We start from the raw sequence: 20,334 nt of genomic DNA on the forward strand, positions 1-20,334 counted from the left end.
GGCTAGGTTATGGTGTCCAGTTGTTTGGTCAAACCCTGGCCGACATGTTGTTTTGTAGCTGGGATAAGCATCTATGATCAGTTGACTCTAAGTAAAGAACATCACCCTGGATAACGTGGGTGGGCTCATCCAATCAGTTGGAGGTCCTAACAGAAAAGAACTGAAGGTTCCTGAAAGAGGAGATTCTGTGTCAAGATTATATCCTCTACTCTCCTCTGAGTTTCCAGCTGGCTGGACCCTGGACTCAAGACTTCAACATCAACTCTTACTCAAGCTTCCCTGCCTATGGAACTAGCCTGCCCTGTACAATGCGGACTTGCCAGCCCCCACAAGCACATGAGCCAATTCCTTAAAAATAAATCTCTTTGTATTTATATATACAGAGGTGTGTGTGTGTGTATGTGTGTGTGTATATTCACCACACACACATACATACACATATATCCTGTTGTGTGTGTACATGTATATGTATATATCCTACTGATTCTGATTCTCTGGAGATTCCTAATGAACACAGTCACCAAGCCTTACTTCCATTCCAACATAAGCAGCTGCAGACAAGTGGAACCGAGAGCTTCTGGTCCCTTATCAGGGCTAGGGAGTCAGACAGTTTAAAGTCTCTACAGCCAGCCTTTCCAGGGTATGGGATCCATCACTTCTCAGGCTGCCCTCAACACAGAACATGAGACAGATCCTCTGGCAATGAGACCCAGTGCCCATTTCCCTTAGCCTGAATCCACCAATCTTCTCATACAATTTTATGTCAGCCAATATTAAAGTAGAGCAACCACTCCTGCTGCTTGCTCTCAGACCCTCAATTGCTCCATTATTCCCTCACTGTTTTGTGCATCCTGGCCCTTGACCCAGTCCCTCTTCACCTCCCAAAACCTTCCTTTGTGACCCATGGAGCTCCAGCTCTGCAGTCAGCAAGCGCTCTCCAAATGCCCTCCAAGTGCCTCCACCACCTGGCTCTTCCTGCAGGAAATAAAGCTAAACTAAAGGGAATTCTGCAGGCTGAAAGGGAAAGACAGGAGAGAGAGGATAGGAGAACAGTGTAGAAAGGAAGATCATCAGTAAGGGTATCTAAAAGGTAAAAAGAGAGATAAAAATATGAGATGACATAAAAACCAAAGGATACATGGTTGAAGTAAGTTCTGCACAGTAATAACACTGAATGTTAATGGATTAAACCCCCCAATCAAAAGACACAGATTGGCAGAATGGAATAGTATCCAATTGCTGAAGATGGTGGCAAAGGGAGGTCTGGAATTTACTTAGTCCCCTAGAGCAATTAGCAATTAGCCAGAAACAACTAGTAAATAGTCAGGAACAACGGTTTGGGGAACATCTGTGACTGGACATACATCCTACACTAGTCCAGAATGGGTGGAATGGCTGAGATTGCAGCACAGAACTGTAAGTAAATCTCCCTAAACTGGCTTCACTCTCCCACTGGCATGGCAGGCTGAGTTGGAAAACTGCGCTGTGGGAGAAAGAAGCTATCTTTGCTGGGAGCAAGGGAAGATAGCTCAACCAGCTCCAACTGTGGTTTTAATTAATGAATTTGGACTACTGAATACAAGCTATGAGCACAGGTAAATCAAAAGCAAGCAGGAAAGGAACCCTGAGATCTCTCCTGGCAGAGAGGAAGCAGAGCTGATGGAAAAATAATTAATAAAGAAAGAAATAAAGAAATAAAAACAGAGGCTTTTGGAGTCAGCTGAGCTTAGAATACTGGAAAGGTCTGTGTCCAAAGAAAAGGGGCATATAGAACTTGGTACTAACAGGATACAGGAGTTGAAACAACTAGTTAAAGATGTTCAAACAAATATGCTATATCACTTCAAAAATCAAATCAATGAGTTGAGGGAAGATATGGCAAAAGAAATGAAGGATATAAAGAAGATATTGGGTGAACATAAGGAAGAACAAGAAAGTCTGAAAGAATAATTGGCAGAACTTATGGGAATGAAAGGTAAAACTGAAGACATGAAAAACACAATGGAGATATACAACAGCAGATTTGAAGAGGCAAAAGAAAGGATTCATGAACTAGAGAACAGGACATCAGAAATCCTACACACAAAAGAACAGATAGGGAAAAGAATGGAAAAATATGAGCAGGGCCTCAGGAAATTGGAAGGCATGAATGTACATGTCATGGGTGTCCCAGAAGAAGAAGAGAAGGGAAAAGGGGCAGAAACAATAGTGGAGGAAATAAGCACTGAAAACTTCCCATCTCTTATGAAAGACATAAAATTACAGATCCAAGAAGTGCAGCATACCCCAAACAGAATAGATCTGAATTTACCTACTCCAAGACACATGATAATCAGATTATCAAATGTAAAAGACAAAGAGAGAATTCTGAAAGCAGCAAGAGAAAAGCAATCCATCACATACATTTCTTCTGCAAAGAAAGAGGAAGAGGAGAAAAAAAATGACTATGTGCAGATTTTACGAAAGAAACCATGAAGGAGAGAAGGCAGTAGTGTGATATATTTAAGATTCAGAAAGAGAAAAACTACAACCAAGAATTCTATATAGAGCAAAACTGTCCTTCAAAAATGAGGGACAGTTTAAAATATTTTCAGACAAATAGACATTGAGAGAGTTTGTGAACAAGATACCTGCTCGACAAGAAATACTAAAGGGAGCACTACGGGCAGATAGGAAAAGCAAGGAGAGAGAGGTTTGGAGAAGAGTGTAGAAATAAAGACTATCAGTAAGGGTAAAAAGAGAGAGAGGGGGAAAAAATGACATATAAAATCCAAAAGACAAAATGGTAGACAATAGACATCACATTGAGTAAAATTAGCCAGAAGTAAAAGGATGGATACTCTATGGTCTCACTAATACAAACTAAAATTGATAAGCAACCTTTGAGATCTAAAGTTGAGAACACAGGTTATCAGGAGATAGAAAGAGGGTAGAGATTGGGCATTTGGTGCTGAAGCAGTACAGAAGGTTCAACAGTATTGATTGTATAGATCCGGAAATGGATAGCACAATACTTAAACTATTGTAAATGTTCTGAAGAAAGATGAATGGGAGTATAGATGAAAGAGGAAGGTTAGGGGCATGTATGACACTAGAAGGAAAGACAGACAATAAAGACTGGGATTGTATAACTTACTAAAACCTAGAGTGGTCAATGATGGTGGTTAAATCTATAAATATAAGAATGTTTTTACATGAGAGAGAACAAATGAATGTCAACATTGCAAGGTGTTGAAAATTGGATGGTATTGGGAAAAAATACAATCAATGCAAACTAGAGTCTCTAGTTAACAGTAACATTGTAAGATGCTTCCATTAATTGCATCAAAGACAATATACCAAAGATAAATGTCTATAAGAGGGGGATATAAGGAAGAGGTATGTGATTCATGTTGTTGTTGTTGTTGTTGTTGTTGTCTAATCTTTTAATTTTTTTTTATTTCCTACTATCTTTTATTATTTTTTTAATCTTCATTTTTTCCTCCTCCTCCTCTTTCTTTGCAGAAGAAATGGAAATATTCTCATATCAATCGTGGTGGTGATTATACTGGGAATCACTGATTGTTTACTTAGGATGGACTGAATGGTATGTGAATAAAATTGTTTAAAAAATAAACAGAGGGATACAAGTGCTGGAGAAAATGTGAAGAGAGGAATGTACCTATTCTCTGTTGGTGGGGAAGTAGAATGGTGAAGGACTTCTGGAAAGCAGTGTAGATTCCACAGGAAGCTAAGAATGGGGTTGCCATATGGTCCTGCAACGCTGTTATTGGGTATATACTTGGAAGAACTGAAAGCAGGGACATGAATGGACATTTGCACACTGGTGTTAATGGCAGCTGTAGTCATGATTCTCAATGGATGGAGGTGGCATAAAGGTACATCGACTGATAAACAGGATGGTGAACTGTAGTGTACACATACAATGGAACACAAAGCAGCTGCAAGAAGGAATGAAGCTAGATGAATGGACCTCAAGGAAAATATTTTGAGTGAAATAAGCCAGAATTGAAAAGTCAAATATTATAACACCTCACTAATATGGACTAACTATAATGTGCAAACTCTGAGAATTGAATCTGAGAGCATAGGTTATCAGGGGAAGGCTTATTGTAAAGGTCCCTAGATTGTAAGCTCTTACTGCAGTCACATCCATTCATGAGTTGTAACGGTTATTTCTAAATTCTGAGATGCTGAACTCTTTGTGTAGAAACTGGTCAGTCCTTGGAACTTTGGGTAACTGTGTTATACCTGAGACTCAGAGCCAGAGTTCGGCAGCTCTGAATGTCAGCATTACGCTATACAGCAACTATTAAGAAAATTGAGAAAGAGATCAGACTTCAATTAGAGATATGAATGAAACAGACTTGATTAGAACTAAGGTAAACCAGACTAAAGGGAAAAGGATGATATTGACTGTGTTTTAACACTTCAACTTCTATGTGAGACCAAAGGAAGAGATGTTTATTTGGGCAAAATCTATATTTTCTGTAGCACACTATATAATTGAACTTGTATGGTTAGTTTATTCAAACAACATAATTACATGGAATCTTAAATAGGGGGTGAGATCTGGTTGGTTTTTACAGGTTAGTGCAAAACCCTGATACATCCCAGAGTAATTTGGGCAGAGAATAAAAAGTATTTGCAAAGGCCCCTTGAGGGACTGGGAGAAAATGTGGAAATATTAAACTTCCCCACCTGGGGAATTACTGATATTCTTGCAAGCATTGGGGACTACCAGTTTAGTAGGCTGAGCCCTTGATCTTGGGGCTTGCCCTTATGAAGCTTGTTACTGCAAAGGAGCAGCTAAGCCTATTTATAATTGTGCCCAAGTGACACCCCCAGAGAACCTCTTTTGTTGCTCAGATGTAGTCTCTCTCTCTAAGCCAACTCTGCAGGTAAACTCATTGACCTCCCTCCTACATGAGACATGACTCCCAGGGGTGTAAGTCTCCCTGGCAACATGGGACATGACTCCCGGGGATGAGCCTGGATCCAGCATCACAGGATTGGGAACGACTTCTGGAACAAAAAGGGGAAGAGAAATGAAACAAAATAAAGTTTCAGTGGCTGAGAGATTTCAAATGGAGTTGACAGGTCATTCTGGAGGTTATACCTAGGCATTATGTAGATATCCCTTTTTAGTTTTTAGTGTATTAGAATAGCTAGAAGGAAATACCTGAAACTGTTGAACTGCAACCCAGTATCCTTGATTCCTGAAGACAATCATTTAACTATATAGCTTATACAGTGTAACCATGTGATTGTGAAAACCTGTGGCCCACATTCCCTTTATCCAGTGCATGAACAGATGAGTAGAAAAATGGGAACAAAAAGTAAATGAATAATGGGGGTTGGGGGGTATGAGATGTTTTGGGTGTTCTTGTTTATTTTTATTTTTGGAGTAATGAAAATGTTCAAAAATTGATTGTGGTGATGAATGCACACAACTATATGATGATACTGTGAACAACTGATTGTACACTTTGGATGACTGTATGGTATGTGAATATATCTCAATAAACTTGCATTTTAAAAAATACTATCTATCTATATGATATCTATAAGAGACTTATGCTTAGACCCAAGCACACAAATAGGTTGAAAATGAAAGGTTGCAAAAAGATATTCCATGCAAACAGTACAAAAAAGAGTTCGGGTAGCTATACTAATATCATACAAATAGACTTTAAATACAAAACTATTTTAAGAGACAAGGACACAATATTTTAATAAAAGGGGCAATCCATCAAGAAGAAATAACAATCATAAATATTTATGCACCTAACCAGGCTGCCCCAAAATACATGAGACAAACATTGGCAAAACTGAAGGGAGAAATAGATGTCTCTACAACAGTAGTTGGAGACTTCAATACACCACTCTCATCATTAGATAGAACATCTAGACAAGGGATCAATAAGGAAAGAGAGAACTTGAATAATATGATAAATGAACCAGAGCTCATAGACATATACAAAACATCACAACCCAAAACAGCAGGATATAGTCTTCTCAAGTACTCATGGATCATTCTCCTTATCAGACCACATGTTGTGCCACAAAACAAGTCTCAATAAATTTTAAAAGACTGAAATTATACCAAGCATCTTCTCTGACAACACTGGAATAAGGCTGGAAATAAATAACAAGTGGAGAAACTGGAAAATTCACAAATATATGGAGGTAAACAATACACTCTTAAACAATTAGTGGGTAAAAGAGAAATTGCAAGAGAAATCAGTAAATATATCAAGACAAAATGAAAACACAAACACAACATATCAAAACTTATAGGATGCAGCAAAGGTAGTGCTAAGAGGGAAATTTATAGATTTAAATACCTACATTAAAAAAAGAAGAAAGAGCTAAAACTGAAGACCTAACTGCACACCTGGAGGAATTTAAAAAAAGAACAGCGAACTAATCCCAACTCAGGAAGAAGGAAAGAAACAGATTAGAGCAGAAGTAAATGAAATTGAGAATAAACAAACAACACAGAGAATTAACAAAAACAAAAGTTTACTCCTTGAGAAGATCAATAAAATTGACAAATCCTTAGCTATACTGACAAATAAAAAAAAGAGAGAAGATGCAAATAAATAAAATCAGAAATGAGAAGGGAGACCTCACTACTGATCACACAGAAATAAAAAGGATCATTTAGAGGATACTATGAACTGTGTGCCAACATATTACAAAACTTAGATGAAATGGACAAATTCCAAAAAACCCAACAACCTACACTGACTCTAGAAGAAATAGAAGGTCTCAACAGACCAATTACAGTTAAAGGGATTGAATCAGTCATCAAAAACTTTCCAATAAAGAAAATCCCAGGACCAAATGATTTCACAGGTGAAGTCTACCAATTATTCCAAGAAGAATTAATACAATCCTGCTCAATCTCTTTCAAAAAAAATTGTAGAGGAGGAAATACTACCTAACTCACTCTATGAAGCCAACATTACCCTAATACCAAAACCAGATAAAACCGCTACAAGAAAAGAAAATTGCAGGCCAATTTCTCTAATGAATATAGATGAAACAATCCTCAACAAGATACTTGGAAATTGAATTCAACAACACATCAAAAGAATTATACACCATGATCAAGCGGGTTTTATCCAAGGCATGCAAGGGTGGTTCCACACAAGAATTTCAATTAATATAATATGCCACATAACAAATCACAGGAGAAAAACCACATGATCATCTTGATTGACACAGAAAAAGCATTTGACAAAATCCAGCATCCTTTCTTGATACAAACATTTTGAAAGATAGGAATAGAAGGAAACCTCCCCAACATGAGTAAGGGCATATGAGAAAAACCCACAGTTAACATTGTACTCAATGGTGAAAGACTGAAAGCTTTCCCTCTAAAATCTGGATCAAGGCAAGGGTGCCCACTGTCACCACTGTTACTCAACACTGTGCTAGAAGTTCTAGCTAGAGCAGCTGGCCAATATAAAGAATTAAAAGACTTCCTAACTGTAAAAGAAGTAAAACTTTCACTCTTTGCAGATGACATGATCCTATTTATGGAAAGTCCCAAAAAATCTACAACAAAGCTACTAGATCTAATAAACAAGTTCAGTAAAGTGGCAGGGTAGAAGATCAACATACAAAAATCAGTAGTGCTTCTATACACTGGTGACGAGTAATCTGAGGAGGAAATCAAGAAAAAATTCCATTTATAATAGTAGCTAAAAGAATCAAATATTTGTGGATAAATTTAACCAAGGATGTAAAGGACCTGTACACAGAAAACCACAAAACATTGCTAAAAGAACTCAAAGAGGACCTAAGTAAATGGAAGGGCTAAATATCACTAAGATATCAATTCCACCCTGACAGATTTACAGATTCAATGAAATCCCAATCAAAATTCCAGCAGCCTGGAGCACCCCATGTCCTGGCTCCGGCCACAGCCAGTCTCCTGCTCCGGGCTCAGGGCTCAGCATGCCTGGGCTGGGGAAAGGTCTTGGTGGATGCACGGCGATGAGCTGGATGAGCTGCACCACCAGGACACAGATTCAGTCGTGCCGGAGCAGCGGGGCAGCAAGAGAAGATCACGTGGACCCACGAGGAGGATGAGCAGCTGAGGGCCCTGGTCAGGCAGTTTGGACAGCTAGACCAGAAGTTCCTAAACACAGAGACCAACAATGCCAGTACCGGTGGCTGAGACTGTTGAGTCCAGACCTTGTCAAGGGGCCATGGACCAAAGAAAAAAACCAAAAAGTCATCATGTTAGTCAAGAAGTACAGCCAGAAATGGTGGACGCCGATTGCCAAGCACCTGAACGCTAGGGAAGCAGTGCGGTGATCACCGGCACCACCGCTTCAACCCTGAGGTGAAGCAGTCCTGCTGGACTCAGGAGGAAGACCACACCATCAATGAGGCCCTCCGGGTGCTGGGCAACCTCTGGGCTCAGAGCGCCAAGATGCTGTCAGGGAGGAAGACAATGCCATAAGGAATCCATGGAGCTCCACCATCAAAAAGAAGGTGGGCATGGGAGGTCTCCTGAGAGAGTCCAGAGACTGCAAGCCCCCCACCGTGTACTTGCTGCTGGAGATCAAGGACAAGGATGGCTGCCAGAGGGGCCACTCGGTGGAAGGCCAGGGAAGTCTTGTGGCCACCCAGCCCCCAGCACCCCTGGCCATGAAGGAAGAAGACAGCAGCGAGGAGGAGGCCACAGCAACCATCGTGTCTAACGAGCAGGGGCCTAGCCCTGCAGAGCCGGATAGAGTGCAGACGCCAGAGCCCAAGGAGGAGTTCCCCAAGCGGAAAGAGCAGGAGAGCTTCCCCCAGAAATGCACCTGCCCTACAAGAGGGTAGTGGAGGCTGCCAACATCTTCAATCCTGCTGTGTGGTCCAGCCTCACTGAAGCCCTGGACTTGATGGAGCTGGACCCTGATGCCTGGTGTGAGCTGAGATTTGACCTCCCTGAGGAGCTGTCTGCAGAAGGTAGCCCAGTGCAGCCACCAGCACCACATCAGCAGCAGGCACTGGCACCCTGCCAGCTTGCCGTCCTGGTACTCAGAGTGACTGAGTACCACCTGGACAGTCACACCATCTCAGGCCTGAGCCAGCACAGCCGAAGTGAGCTGATCCCCATTTCCCTGAGCCCTGGAGTGGAGGGTTCAAGCCTTGGCACACCACTCTTGGTTCTCAAGTGGCAAAAGAAGCATGCCACTATGCCCACATCATGGAGAACAGCACCAGTCTGTCCTTCCTGGACCCCTGCAACAACCCCACCCCCAAGAGCATGCCCATCAATACCCTGCCCTTCTTGCCCTCCCAGTTTCTGAAATTCTGGAATTAACAGGACACACTGGAGCTGCAGAGCCCCTTGCTGATGTCCACCCCAGTGTGCAGCCAGAAAATGGTGGTAACTACATCCCTGTACCGAGATAAGGTGCCACTGCACCAGAACATGTCACCCCAGAGCAGATACTGCATGGGCAACACTCCCCACATGCCGACCCCATTTAAGAACACCCTGGAGAAACAGGACCACTAAAGTCCCTGCCCGAGACCCTGCACCTGGAGGAAGACTTGAAGGAGGTGCTATACTCAGAGGCCAGCATGGAGCTTGTTGTTGAGGATGATGTGAGGTCTGGGAAGCAGAAGAGGAAGCCGGGACTGTAGCAGAGCCCCTCAAGAAAGTCCAGAAGTCTCTGCTCTTGCCATCACAGATGAGGACATGAAGCTGATGGCATCTGCACTGCCCAAGGCTATGTCCTTGCCAACAACTGGCCCGCCAAGCTCTTCCAGCCTCACCCAGTTAGGTATTAAAGAAGATGACAGCCTGCTCAGCCAGGGCTTCCTGCAGGCCAAGCCAAAGCTAGTGGCAGCCCAGAAGCCAAGGAGCCACTTTCTGACCCCTGCCCCCATGACCTGTGCCTGGAAGGCAGTCGCTAGTGGGGGCACCAGGACCAGCTCTTCATGCAGGAGAAAGCTGGGCAGCTCCTGGGCTACATGAAGCCCAGCTATACATCAAGGGTGCTCATCTTGTCTGAGGGGCTGGCACGGTCTGGGGCCCATTCTCGTATTACAGCAGGGAGGGGCAGCACACTCATGCCACATGGGTGAACCACCTCGTGGGTCTGCTGGGCCTCCTGCCGCCAGCCCCTCCCCGGGCGGCCCAGGTGGAGGCCAGCGGGGCCACATCGTGATCCTGTCTCCATGTCCGGCTACCGGTGGCTCCTGTGCTAACAACAAAGCCCTCTCCTGGGCCAGCCTGGTGCACCCCCCAGTGCCACAGGGAAACCCATTAGCTTCTCCCAGACCCTGGCCATGCCCAGCCTCATCTCAGGAAGAGAGGGGAAAGGAGAGAGGTAGGGAAGGGGAGGGGAGGGGAGGGGATGGGAGGAGAGGAGAGAAATAATGGCTGTAAAGTCCCTGGCACAGAGTGAAGACTTAAGTATATAATAGTATATAGATGTAAGAGTGGGTATGTGCGTCAGAGACAAGTCTTCTACCCACGTATAGACAGACGGCAGACGTGATGACTTCCACACCCAGGAAGCATGGCATCTAGAAGACACTGCATGCTTGGGGTCTCTCTCCATGGACCTCTTTATCACAAACTCTTCCTGGGGCAGGTTTTGCTGCTGCCACTACTGGAAACAGCCACCAGAGGGAGCTGTTTTGCCCAGTCCAATATTTTGAATCCAAACATAAATTGGGTTTTCCCCTCCCTCCTTCCTTAAGGAAAAAGAAAAATGGAGCCAGGCTCAGTGCTCTGATCCTCGTCATCTCCCTGGGGCAGACTTGGCATAGGACAGTGTCAGCATACAACACACATGAGTACAAAACAGACCCCATTTAGGGGTCTCTGCCCAGGTCTTGCCCCAGGCCTTGAGTGTTGGTGTAAGAGCCAGCTCTGAGCCCTCTCTCTGCCACTTGCCCACTATGCGATCCTGGACACATCACTTTACCTCCTAGAGCCTCTGTCTCCTCATCTGTAAAGTCATCAGTGTCACAGGGTTATCATGAGCATTAAACGAGATCCTATATATGAAAGTGTTTTGTAATTTGGAAGCACCACGTGGATCCATGAAGATGAAGGGTTCTTCTGCCTTGGCTTAATTCCCTTCCCCAAATTAGATTAAAGGATGTTCACAAACACACCCAAAGCCCTGTTTCATCACATCTGTTCCAACAGTCTGGTGATTCTTTGCAAATTCACAGTGAATGAGGGAAGCTGGATTTTGCTTAGAGAAATGGAATCCTTAGGTTAGGATAGAGATCCTAGATGACCCTACTAGCAGTTTCCCAAAGCGCTTTGAGTTTAAAGGGAAAATATCACTTCAGTTCTGGGCCAATGAAAAGAGAACCTGAGGGACTTCCAGAAGATGGCAGTTAGGAGAGGCAGGGCAAAAAAACACCTCCGTGAAAAATACTAGATAAAGGCCAGAAAGTGACCCAGAACACCCGTTCCAGCGATGCCCCAGCTGGACAAGTCCTGCTAAATCCACAGGAACCATGCACTTGGTGAAACCGGGAGTCTGCATTCTGAAACGAGTGAGTGAGTCTGCTGAATATCTGGCAGCCACGCTGCGGTGTGGGGAAACTGTGGGTTGGCATTTGGAGCCAGACTAGTTCTTTTTTAAAAACCCAAAAGCAGCTGCAGATATGGTAGCAAGAACCGCATAGTGAAGTGTGGCAGGAACAGGCTGTGGATACACCTCAATATCTGGCATGGACAATAGCCTTCCACGCACCTGCTGCTAATTGTCTCAGAGCGAGGAAGGCAGAGGTGAACCAAAAGGGGAAAAAAACACACCCCTTACAGCCATCTTCCCAGCAGGCTGGGAACACTCCTGCCCAGTGTCAGCACCACAGCCCAGAGCCATGACAAAAAACCCAGTGTGACGGGAAGTATTTCCAACAACACACACACATGCCACAATATCGGGCGTGGACAATAGACTTTCGCGCACCCACAGCTAATTGTCCCAGAGCTAGGAAGGCGGAGCTCTGGAAAAAAGGTGAAATTAACACAACCCATACAGCCATCCTTTCAGCAGGCTGGGAAAGACCCTACACGGCCCGGCGGCCCAGAACTTCCTTTGAGGGACAGCACGCACTTGTGACACACACTTGTGACGTAGCACAGTCTTCCCTCAGCAAAGGCCCTAGGAGGGCACAGCTAGGAAGAGGGACCAGCTCAGAAACTCCAGGGACCCTACGCCAATACCAAGGACTTGTGGGTCAGCGGCAGAGACAATCTGTGGCAAGACTGAACTGAAGGATTAGACTCTCACAGCAGCCTGAAATCTCCGGGAACACCTGGGAGGTTTGATTACTAAAGCCGCCCTGCCTCCCTAACCGCTCAGACACATTCCCCACATTCAGGGTGGACAGCACCAACAACACACCCAAACTTGGTGCACCATTTGGACCCCACAAGGATCAGACCCCCACACACCACAAAGACAAAGTTAGGGAGAACTGACTTGAGGGGAATAGGTTGCTCGTGGATGCCACTTGCTGGTTAGTTAGAGAAAGTGAACACTACCAAGCTGTAGATCTGACAAATTAGAGATTAGTCTTTGAATTAGCCTACATATCCTAAAAGAAACCTATCAAGTTAAGCAAATGCCAAGAGGCCAAAACAACGGAAACTTTTAAAGCATATGAAAAAACCAGACAATATGAATAACCCAAACCCAAACACCCAAATCAAAGATTAGAGGAGATGCAGTACTTGGAGCAATTAATCAAAGAGCTAAAAACAAACAATGAGAGCATGGCACAGGATATAAAGGACATGAAGAGGACCCTAGAAGAGCATAAAGAAGAAATTGCAAGAGTAAATAAACAAACAGATGATCTTGTGGAAATAAAAGAAACCATTGACCAAATTAAAAAGATTCTGGATACTCATAGTACAAAACTAGAGGAAGTAGAACAATGAATCAGCAACCTGGAGAACAACAAAACAGAAAATGAAAGAACAAAAGAAAGAATGGGGAAAAAATGAAAAAATCAAAATGGACCTCAGGGATTTGATAGATAAAATAAAACATCCAAATAAAGACTCATTTGTGTCCCAGAAGGGGAAGAGAAGTGTAAAGGTCTAGAAAGAGTATTCAAAGAAATTGTTGGGGAAAACTTCCCAACCTTCTACACAATATAACTACACAAAGCATAAATGCCCAGCAAACCCCAAATTGAATAAATCCAAATAAACCCACTCCAAGACATATTCTGATCAGACTGTCAAATACTAAAGAGAAGGAGCAAGTTCTGAAAGCAGCAAGAGAAAAGCAACTCACCACATACAAAGGTAACAACATAAGCCTAAGTAGTGACTACTCAGCGGCCACCATGGCGGTGAGAAGGCAGTGGCATGACATATTTAAAATTCTGAGAGAGAAAAATTGCCAACCAAGAATTCTTTATCCAGCAAAGCTCTCCTTCAAATTTCAGGGAGAGCTTCAATTTTTCACAGACAAACAAATGCCAAGAGATTTTGCTAATAAAAGACCTGCCCTACTTCAGATACTAAAGAGAGCCCTACCAACAGAGAAACAAAGAAAGGAGACAGAGAGATGGAGAAAGCTTCAATACTAAAGAGATTCAATATTGGTTCATTAGAAGACAAGAAGAGAAAGAGGGAAAAAATATACCTGACAAGCATAAATCAAAGGATATGATGGCTGATACAAGAACTGCCTTCACAGTAATAATTTTGAATGAAAATGGATTAAACTCCCCAATTAAAAGATATAGATTGGCAGAATGCATCCAAAAAAAATGCACCATCAATATGTTGCCTACAAGAGACTCATCTTAGACACAGGGACATAAAGAAATTGAAAGTGAAAGAATAGAAAAAATATTTCATGCAAGCTACAGCCAAAAAAACAAGCAGGAGTAGAAATATTAATTTCAGATAAAATAGACTTCAAATGCAAGGATGTTATGAGAGACAAAGAAGGCCACTACATACTAATAAAAGGGACAATTCAACAAGAAATAAAAATCATAAATGTTTATGCACCCAATCATGGTGCCACGAAATACATGAGACAAATACTGGCAAAACTAAAGGAAGCAATGGATGTTTCCACAATAATCGTGGGAGACTTCAACACATCACTCTCTCCTATAGGTAGATCAACCAGACAGAAGACCAATAAGGAAACTGAAATTCTAAACAATCTGATAAATGAATTGGATTTAACAGACATATATAGAACATTACATCTCAAATCACCAGGATACACATTCTTCTCTAGCGCTTGTGGAACTTTCTCCAGAATAGACCACATGCTGGGACATAAAACAAGCCTCAATAAATTTAAAAAAATTGAAATTATTCAAAGCACATTCTCTGTCAACAATGGAATACAATTAGAAGTCAATAACCATGAGAGACTTAGAAAATTTGCAAATACCTGGAAGTTAAAGAACACACTCCTAAACAATCAGTGGGTTAAAGAAGAAATAGCAAGAGAAATTGCTAAATATATAGAAGCGAATGAAAATGAGAACATAACATATCAAAACCTATGGGATGCAGCAGAGCGGTACTGAGGGGGAAGTTTATAGCACTAAACACATCAAAAAGGAAGAAAGAGCTAAAATCACAGAATTAATGGAGCAACTGAAGAAGCTAGAAAATGAACAGCAAACTAATCCTAAACCAAGTAGAAGAAAAGAAATAAGAAGGATTAAAGCAGAAATAAATGACATAGAGAAAAAAAATAGAATAAATAGCACCAAGAGTTTGTTCTTTGAGAAGATCAACAAGATTGACAAGTTCCTAGTCTAGACTGACAAAATCAAAAAGAGAGAAGACCCATATAAACAAAATAATGAATGAGAAAGGTGACAATACTGCGGATCCTGAAGAAATTTTAAAAATTATAAGACGATACTATGAACAACTATATGCCAACAAACCGGATAATGTAGAAGAAATGGACAATTTCCTGGAAACATATGAACAACCAAGACTGACCAGAGAAGAAATAGAGGACCTCAACCAACCAATCACAAGCAAAGAGATCCAATCAGTCATCAAAAAACTTCCCACAAATAAATGTCCAGGGTCAGATGGCTTCACAGGGGAATTCTACCAAACTTTCCAAAAAGAACTAACACCAATCTTACTTAAACTCCTTCAAAACATCGAAGAAATGGAACACTACCTAACACATTTTATGACGCTAACATCAATCTAATACCAAAACCAGACAAAGATGCTACAAAAAAGGAAAACTACAGGCCGATCTCCCTAATGAATATAGATGCAAAAATCCTCAACAAAATACTTGCAAATCAAATCCAAAGATGCATTAAAAAAAAATCATACACCATGACCAAGTGGGGTTCATTCCAGGCATGCAAGGATGGTTCAACATAAGAAAATCAATCAATGTATTACAACACATTAAAAATTTGAAAGGGAAAAATCAAATGATCATCTCAATAGATGCTGAAAAAGCATTTGACAAAATCCAACATCCGTTTTTGATAAAAACACTTCAAAAGGTAGGAATTGAAGGAGACTTCCTCAATATGATAAAGAGCATATATGAAAAACCCACAGCCAGCATAGTACTCAATGGCGAGAGACTGAAAGCCTTCCCTCTAAGATCAGGAACAAGACAAGGATGCCCACTATCACCACTGTTATTCAACATTGTGCTGGAAGTGCTAGCCAGGGCAATCCGGCAAGACAAAGAAATAAAAGGCATCCAAATTGGAAAAGAAGAAGTAAAACTGTCATTGTTTGCAGACGATATGATCTTATATCTGGAAAACCCTAAGAAATCGATGATACAGCTACTAGAGCTAATAAACAAATTTAGCAACGTTGAGGGATGCAAGATTAATGCACATAAGTCAGTAATGTTTCTATATGCTTGAAATGAACAAACTGAAGAGACACTCAAGAAAAAGATACCATTTTCAATAGCAACTAAAAAAATCAAGTACCTAGGAATAAACTTAACCAAAGATGTAAAAGACCTATACAAAGAAAACTGCATAACTCTACTAAAAGAAATAGAAGGGGACCTTAAAAGATGGAAAAATATTCCATGTTCATGGATAGCAAGGCTAAATGTCATTAAGATGTCAATTCTACCCAAACTTATCTACAGATTCAATGCAATCTCAATCAAAATTCCAACCACCTACTTTGCAGACTTGGAAAAGCTAGTTATCAAATTTATTTGGAAAGGGAAGATGCCTCGAATTGCTAAAGACACTCTAAAAAAGAAAAACGAAGTGGGAGGACTTACACTCCCTGACTTTGAAACTTATTATAAAGCCACAGTAGTCAAAACAGCATGGTACTGGCACAAAGATAGACATATAGATCAATGGAATCGAATTGCGAATTCGGAGATAGACCCCCAGATCTATGGCCGACTGATCTTTGATAAGGCCCCCAAAGTCACTGAACTGAGTCATAATGGTCTATTCAACAAATGGGGCTGGGAGAGTTGGATATCCATATCCAAAAGAATGAAAGAGGACCCCTACCTCACACCCTACACAAAAATTAACTCAAAGTGGATCAAAGACCTCAATATAAAAGAAAGTACCATAAAACTCCTAGAAGATAATGTAGGAAAACATCTTCAAGACCTTGTATTAGGCAGCCACTTCCTAGACTTTACACCCAAAGCACAAGCAATAAAAGAAAAAATAGATAAATGGGAACTCCTCAAGCTTAGAAGTTTCTGCACTTCAAAGGAATTTCTCAAAAAGGTAAAGAGGCAGCCAACTCAATGGGAAAAAATTTTTGGAAACCATGTATCTGACAAAAGACTGATATCTTGCATATACAAAGAAATCCTACAACTCAATGACAATATTACAGACAGCCCAATTATAAAATGGGCAAAAGATATGAAAAGACAGGTCTCTGAAGAGGAAATACAAATGGCCAAGAAACACATGAAAAAATGTTCAGCTTCACTAGCTATTAGAGAGACGCAAATTAAGACCACAATGAGATACCATCTAACACCGATTAGAATGGCTACCATTAAACAAACAGGAAACTACAAATGCTGGAGGGGATGTGGAGAAATTGGAACTCTTATTCATTGTTGGTGGGACTGTATAATGGTTCAGCCACTCTGGAAGTCAGTCTGTCAGTTCCTTAGAAAACTAGATATAGAGTTACCATTCGATCCAGCGATTGCACTTCTCGGTATATACCCGGAAGATCAGAAAGCAGTGACACGAACAGATATCTGCACGCCAATGTTCATAGCAGCATTATTCACAATTGCCAAGAGATGGAAACAACCCAAATGTCCTTCAACAGATGAGTGGATAAATAAAATGTGGTATATACACACGATGGAATACTACACGGCAGCAAGAAGGAACGATCTCGTGAAACATATGACAACATGGATGAACCCTGAAGACATAATGCTGAGCGAAATAAGCCAGGCACAAAAAGAGAAATATTATATGCTACCACTAATGTGAACTTTGAAAAATGTAAAACAAATGGTTTATAATGTAGAATGTAGGGGAACTAGCAATAGAGAGCAATTAAGGAAAGGGGAACAATAATCCAAGAAGAACAGATAAGCTATTTAACGTTCTGGGGATGCCCAGGAATGACTATGGTCTGTTAATTTCTGATGGATATAGTAGGAACAAGTTCACAGAAATGTTGCTATATTAGGTAACTTTCTTGGGGTAAAGTAGGAACATGTTGGAAGTAAAGCAGTTATCTTAGGTTAGTTGTCTTTTCCTTACTCCCTTGTTATGGTCTCTTTGAAATGTTCTTTTATTGAGGAGCCTGTGGAGAATGCAGGGGTATTGGCCTACCCCACCTCGATGGTTGCTAACATGACCACAGATATAGGGGACTGGTGGTTTGATGGGTTGAGCCCTCTACCATAGGATTTACCCTTGGGAAGACGGTTGCTGCAAAGGAGAGGCTAGGCCTCCCTATAATTGTGCCTAAGAGCCTCCTTCTGAATGCCTCTTTGTTGCTCAGATGTGGCCCTCTCTCTCTAGCTAAGCCAACTTGAAAGGTGAAATCACTGCCCTCCCCACTACGTGGGATCAGACACCCAGGGGAGTGAATCTCCCTGGCAACGTGGAATATGACTCCTGGGGAGGAATGTAGACCTGGCATTGTGGGACGGAGAACATCTTCTTGACCAAAAGGGGGATGTGAAAGGAAATGAAATAAGCTTCAGTGGCAGAGAGATTCCAAAAGGAGCCGAGAGGTCACTCTGGTGGGCACTCTTACGCACAATTTAGACAACCTTTTTAGGTCTAAAGAATTGGGGTAGCTGGTGGTGGATACCTGAAACTATCAAACTACAACCCAGAACCGATGAATCTCGAAGACAATTGTATAAAAATGTAGCTTATGAGGGGTGACAATGGGATTGGGAAAGCCATAAGGACCACACTCCACTTTGCCTAGTTTATGGATGGATGAGTAGAAAAATAGGGCAAGGAAACAAACAAACAAACAGACAAAGGTACCCAGTGTTCTTTTTTACTTCAATTGCTCTTTTTCACTTTAATTATTATTCTTGTTATTTTTGGGTGTGTGCTAATGAAGGTGTCAGGGATTGATTAGGTGATGAATGTACAACTATGTAATGGTACTGTGAACAATCGAATGTACGATTTGTTTTGTATGACTGCATGGTATGTGAATATATCTCAATAAAATGAAGACAAAAAAAAGTTAACAAGAAAAAAAACAGATATTGGAAAGGGCCTCTTAATTTAATATAAACTTGGCTATGACATTCAAATTTATCTTTATTAAAATTTCACACTGCTCCTAGGGAAAAGAAAAAAAAAAATTCACATTGTTTAACCCAACCCATTTCATGGTATTTGCTTGAGCAGCGGAGGAAACTAAAATTGCAAGATATAGGGAAATCAATACTGGCATGCTTTGCGCAAGAGCTTAGGTTTGTATCCTCCAGGCACTGAGCACTCACAGAGGATTGTGCAGGATGCTCAGCATTTTGTGTAAGAAAGATTATTCTAGTTATAATGTAGAGGGTACAACTAGAGGCAAGATGCCCAATATAAAGACTACCACAATGGTCCAGGGGGAGACGATGAGGATCTAAACTAGGCAGTGGAGGTGGAGAAGGAAGTAGATATGGGACCTACTTACGCGATAGTATGGATGGGATGGGGAATGATTCAACTTGTAGATTTAGAAAGAGTCGAATCCAGGATAACTCTTTGATTTGGACAAAAGGTGAGTGGTGATGCTTGTCATGGAAATGGGGGATGGGAGAGAGGGGGCCTGTTTAAGAAGAGAATGTGCTTGGTCATTGTACCTTCAGCTTCAGGCGCCTGGGGGGGGCTTGCCTGTGAACATGCAGTCTGGAGTTCAGGGGAGACATCTGGAGGGCAATAAAGATTTGGTGAGCCAGGAGCATATAAGAAGAATTTGAAGTCATAGGTAGGAATAATCTTTCCCAATTCTATAGAATGAGGGAGGGAAAAAAGGAGCTGAAGATTGAGCCCATCATTTACCGATGCCACAAAGGAAAGTGAGAAAGAGTTACCAGAGGGAGAGGAGGAAATAATGATTAAATAAAAGTAAAAAATAAAAAAAAAGCCAAGTACAACAAAGTACAAAGAATAGTGTAGTGAACACAGTATTTCCATTGCCCAATTTTACCAATTATCCATAAATGGGCCAATCTCCTTTCTTTCAAACTCAATCCACTTTCTCCTCCCAGATTATTTAGAAGCAAATTCCAGACATCACAGCATTTCATCTGTAAATGTGTGAGCATGTATCTCTAAAAGATAAAAGCTCTCTTTTTCACCATAACTTTAATGTTCATCTGTTTTGTGGGGGTCTGAAGGGTTACTATTTTGCTCCCTAATCTCTATTTTCTTATAATAACTTTGGAAGGGTTCAACCATGATCCTGTTTTGTGATTTTGCTTTATTTTGTTTTGTTTTTAGTAAAAAGAGTTTTCCCATTCTGTGGTGGACTAAATGGAGGCCCCAAAGATGTCCACATCCTAATCTCTGGAACCAGTGACTATCACCTCATATGGCAGAAGATTTTAAGGATAAGTTGTGGCTCTTGAGGAGGGGCTCATCTGGATTAGGCAGGTGGCTCCTAAATACAAGCACATGTGCCCTTATAAGAGAGAGGCAGAAGTCCAGAGTTTGCCTGGGAGAAACTAAGAGAACACCCCCAGATGCCTAAAGAGAAACATCATGGAGAAAGCCATTTTGAAACCAGAGCCCCGGAGTAGATGCCAGCCACGTGCCTTCCAGCCAACAGAGGTTTTCCGGATGCCAGTGGCCATCCTCCAGTGAAGGTACCCTTTG

At 41.6% G+C, this 20,334-nt stretch overlaps 1 pseudogene; it reads left to right on the top strand.

Moving 5' to 3' along the window:
* The first annotated feature begins 7,916 nt into the window (after nucleotides 1-7,916).
* Nucleotides 7,917-10,101, top strand: LOC119512132 (annotated as a pseudogene).
* Nucleotides 10,102-20,334: the final 10,233 nt, after the last annotated feature.

Source organism: Choloepus didactylus, chromosome 17 (genome assembly GCF_015220235.1).
Source record: "Choloepus didactylus isolate mChoDid1 chromosome 17, mChoDid1.pri, whole genome shotgun sequence".
Classification (NCBI taxonomy): Eukaryota; Metazoa; Chordata; class Mammalia; order Pilosa; family Megalonychidae; genus Choloepus; species Choloepus didactylus.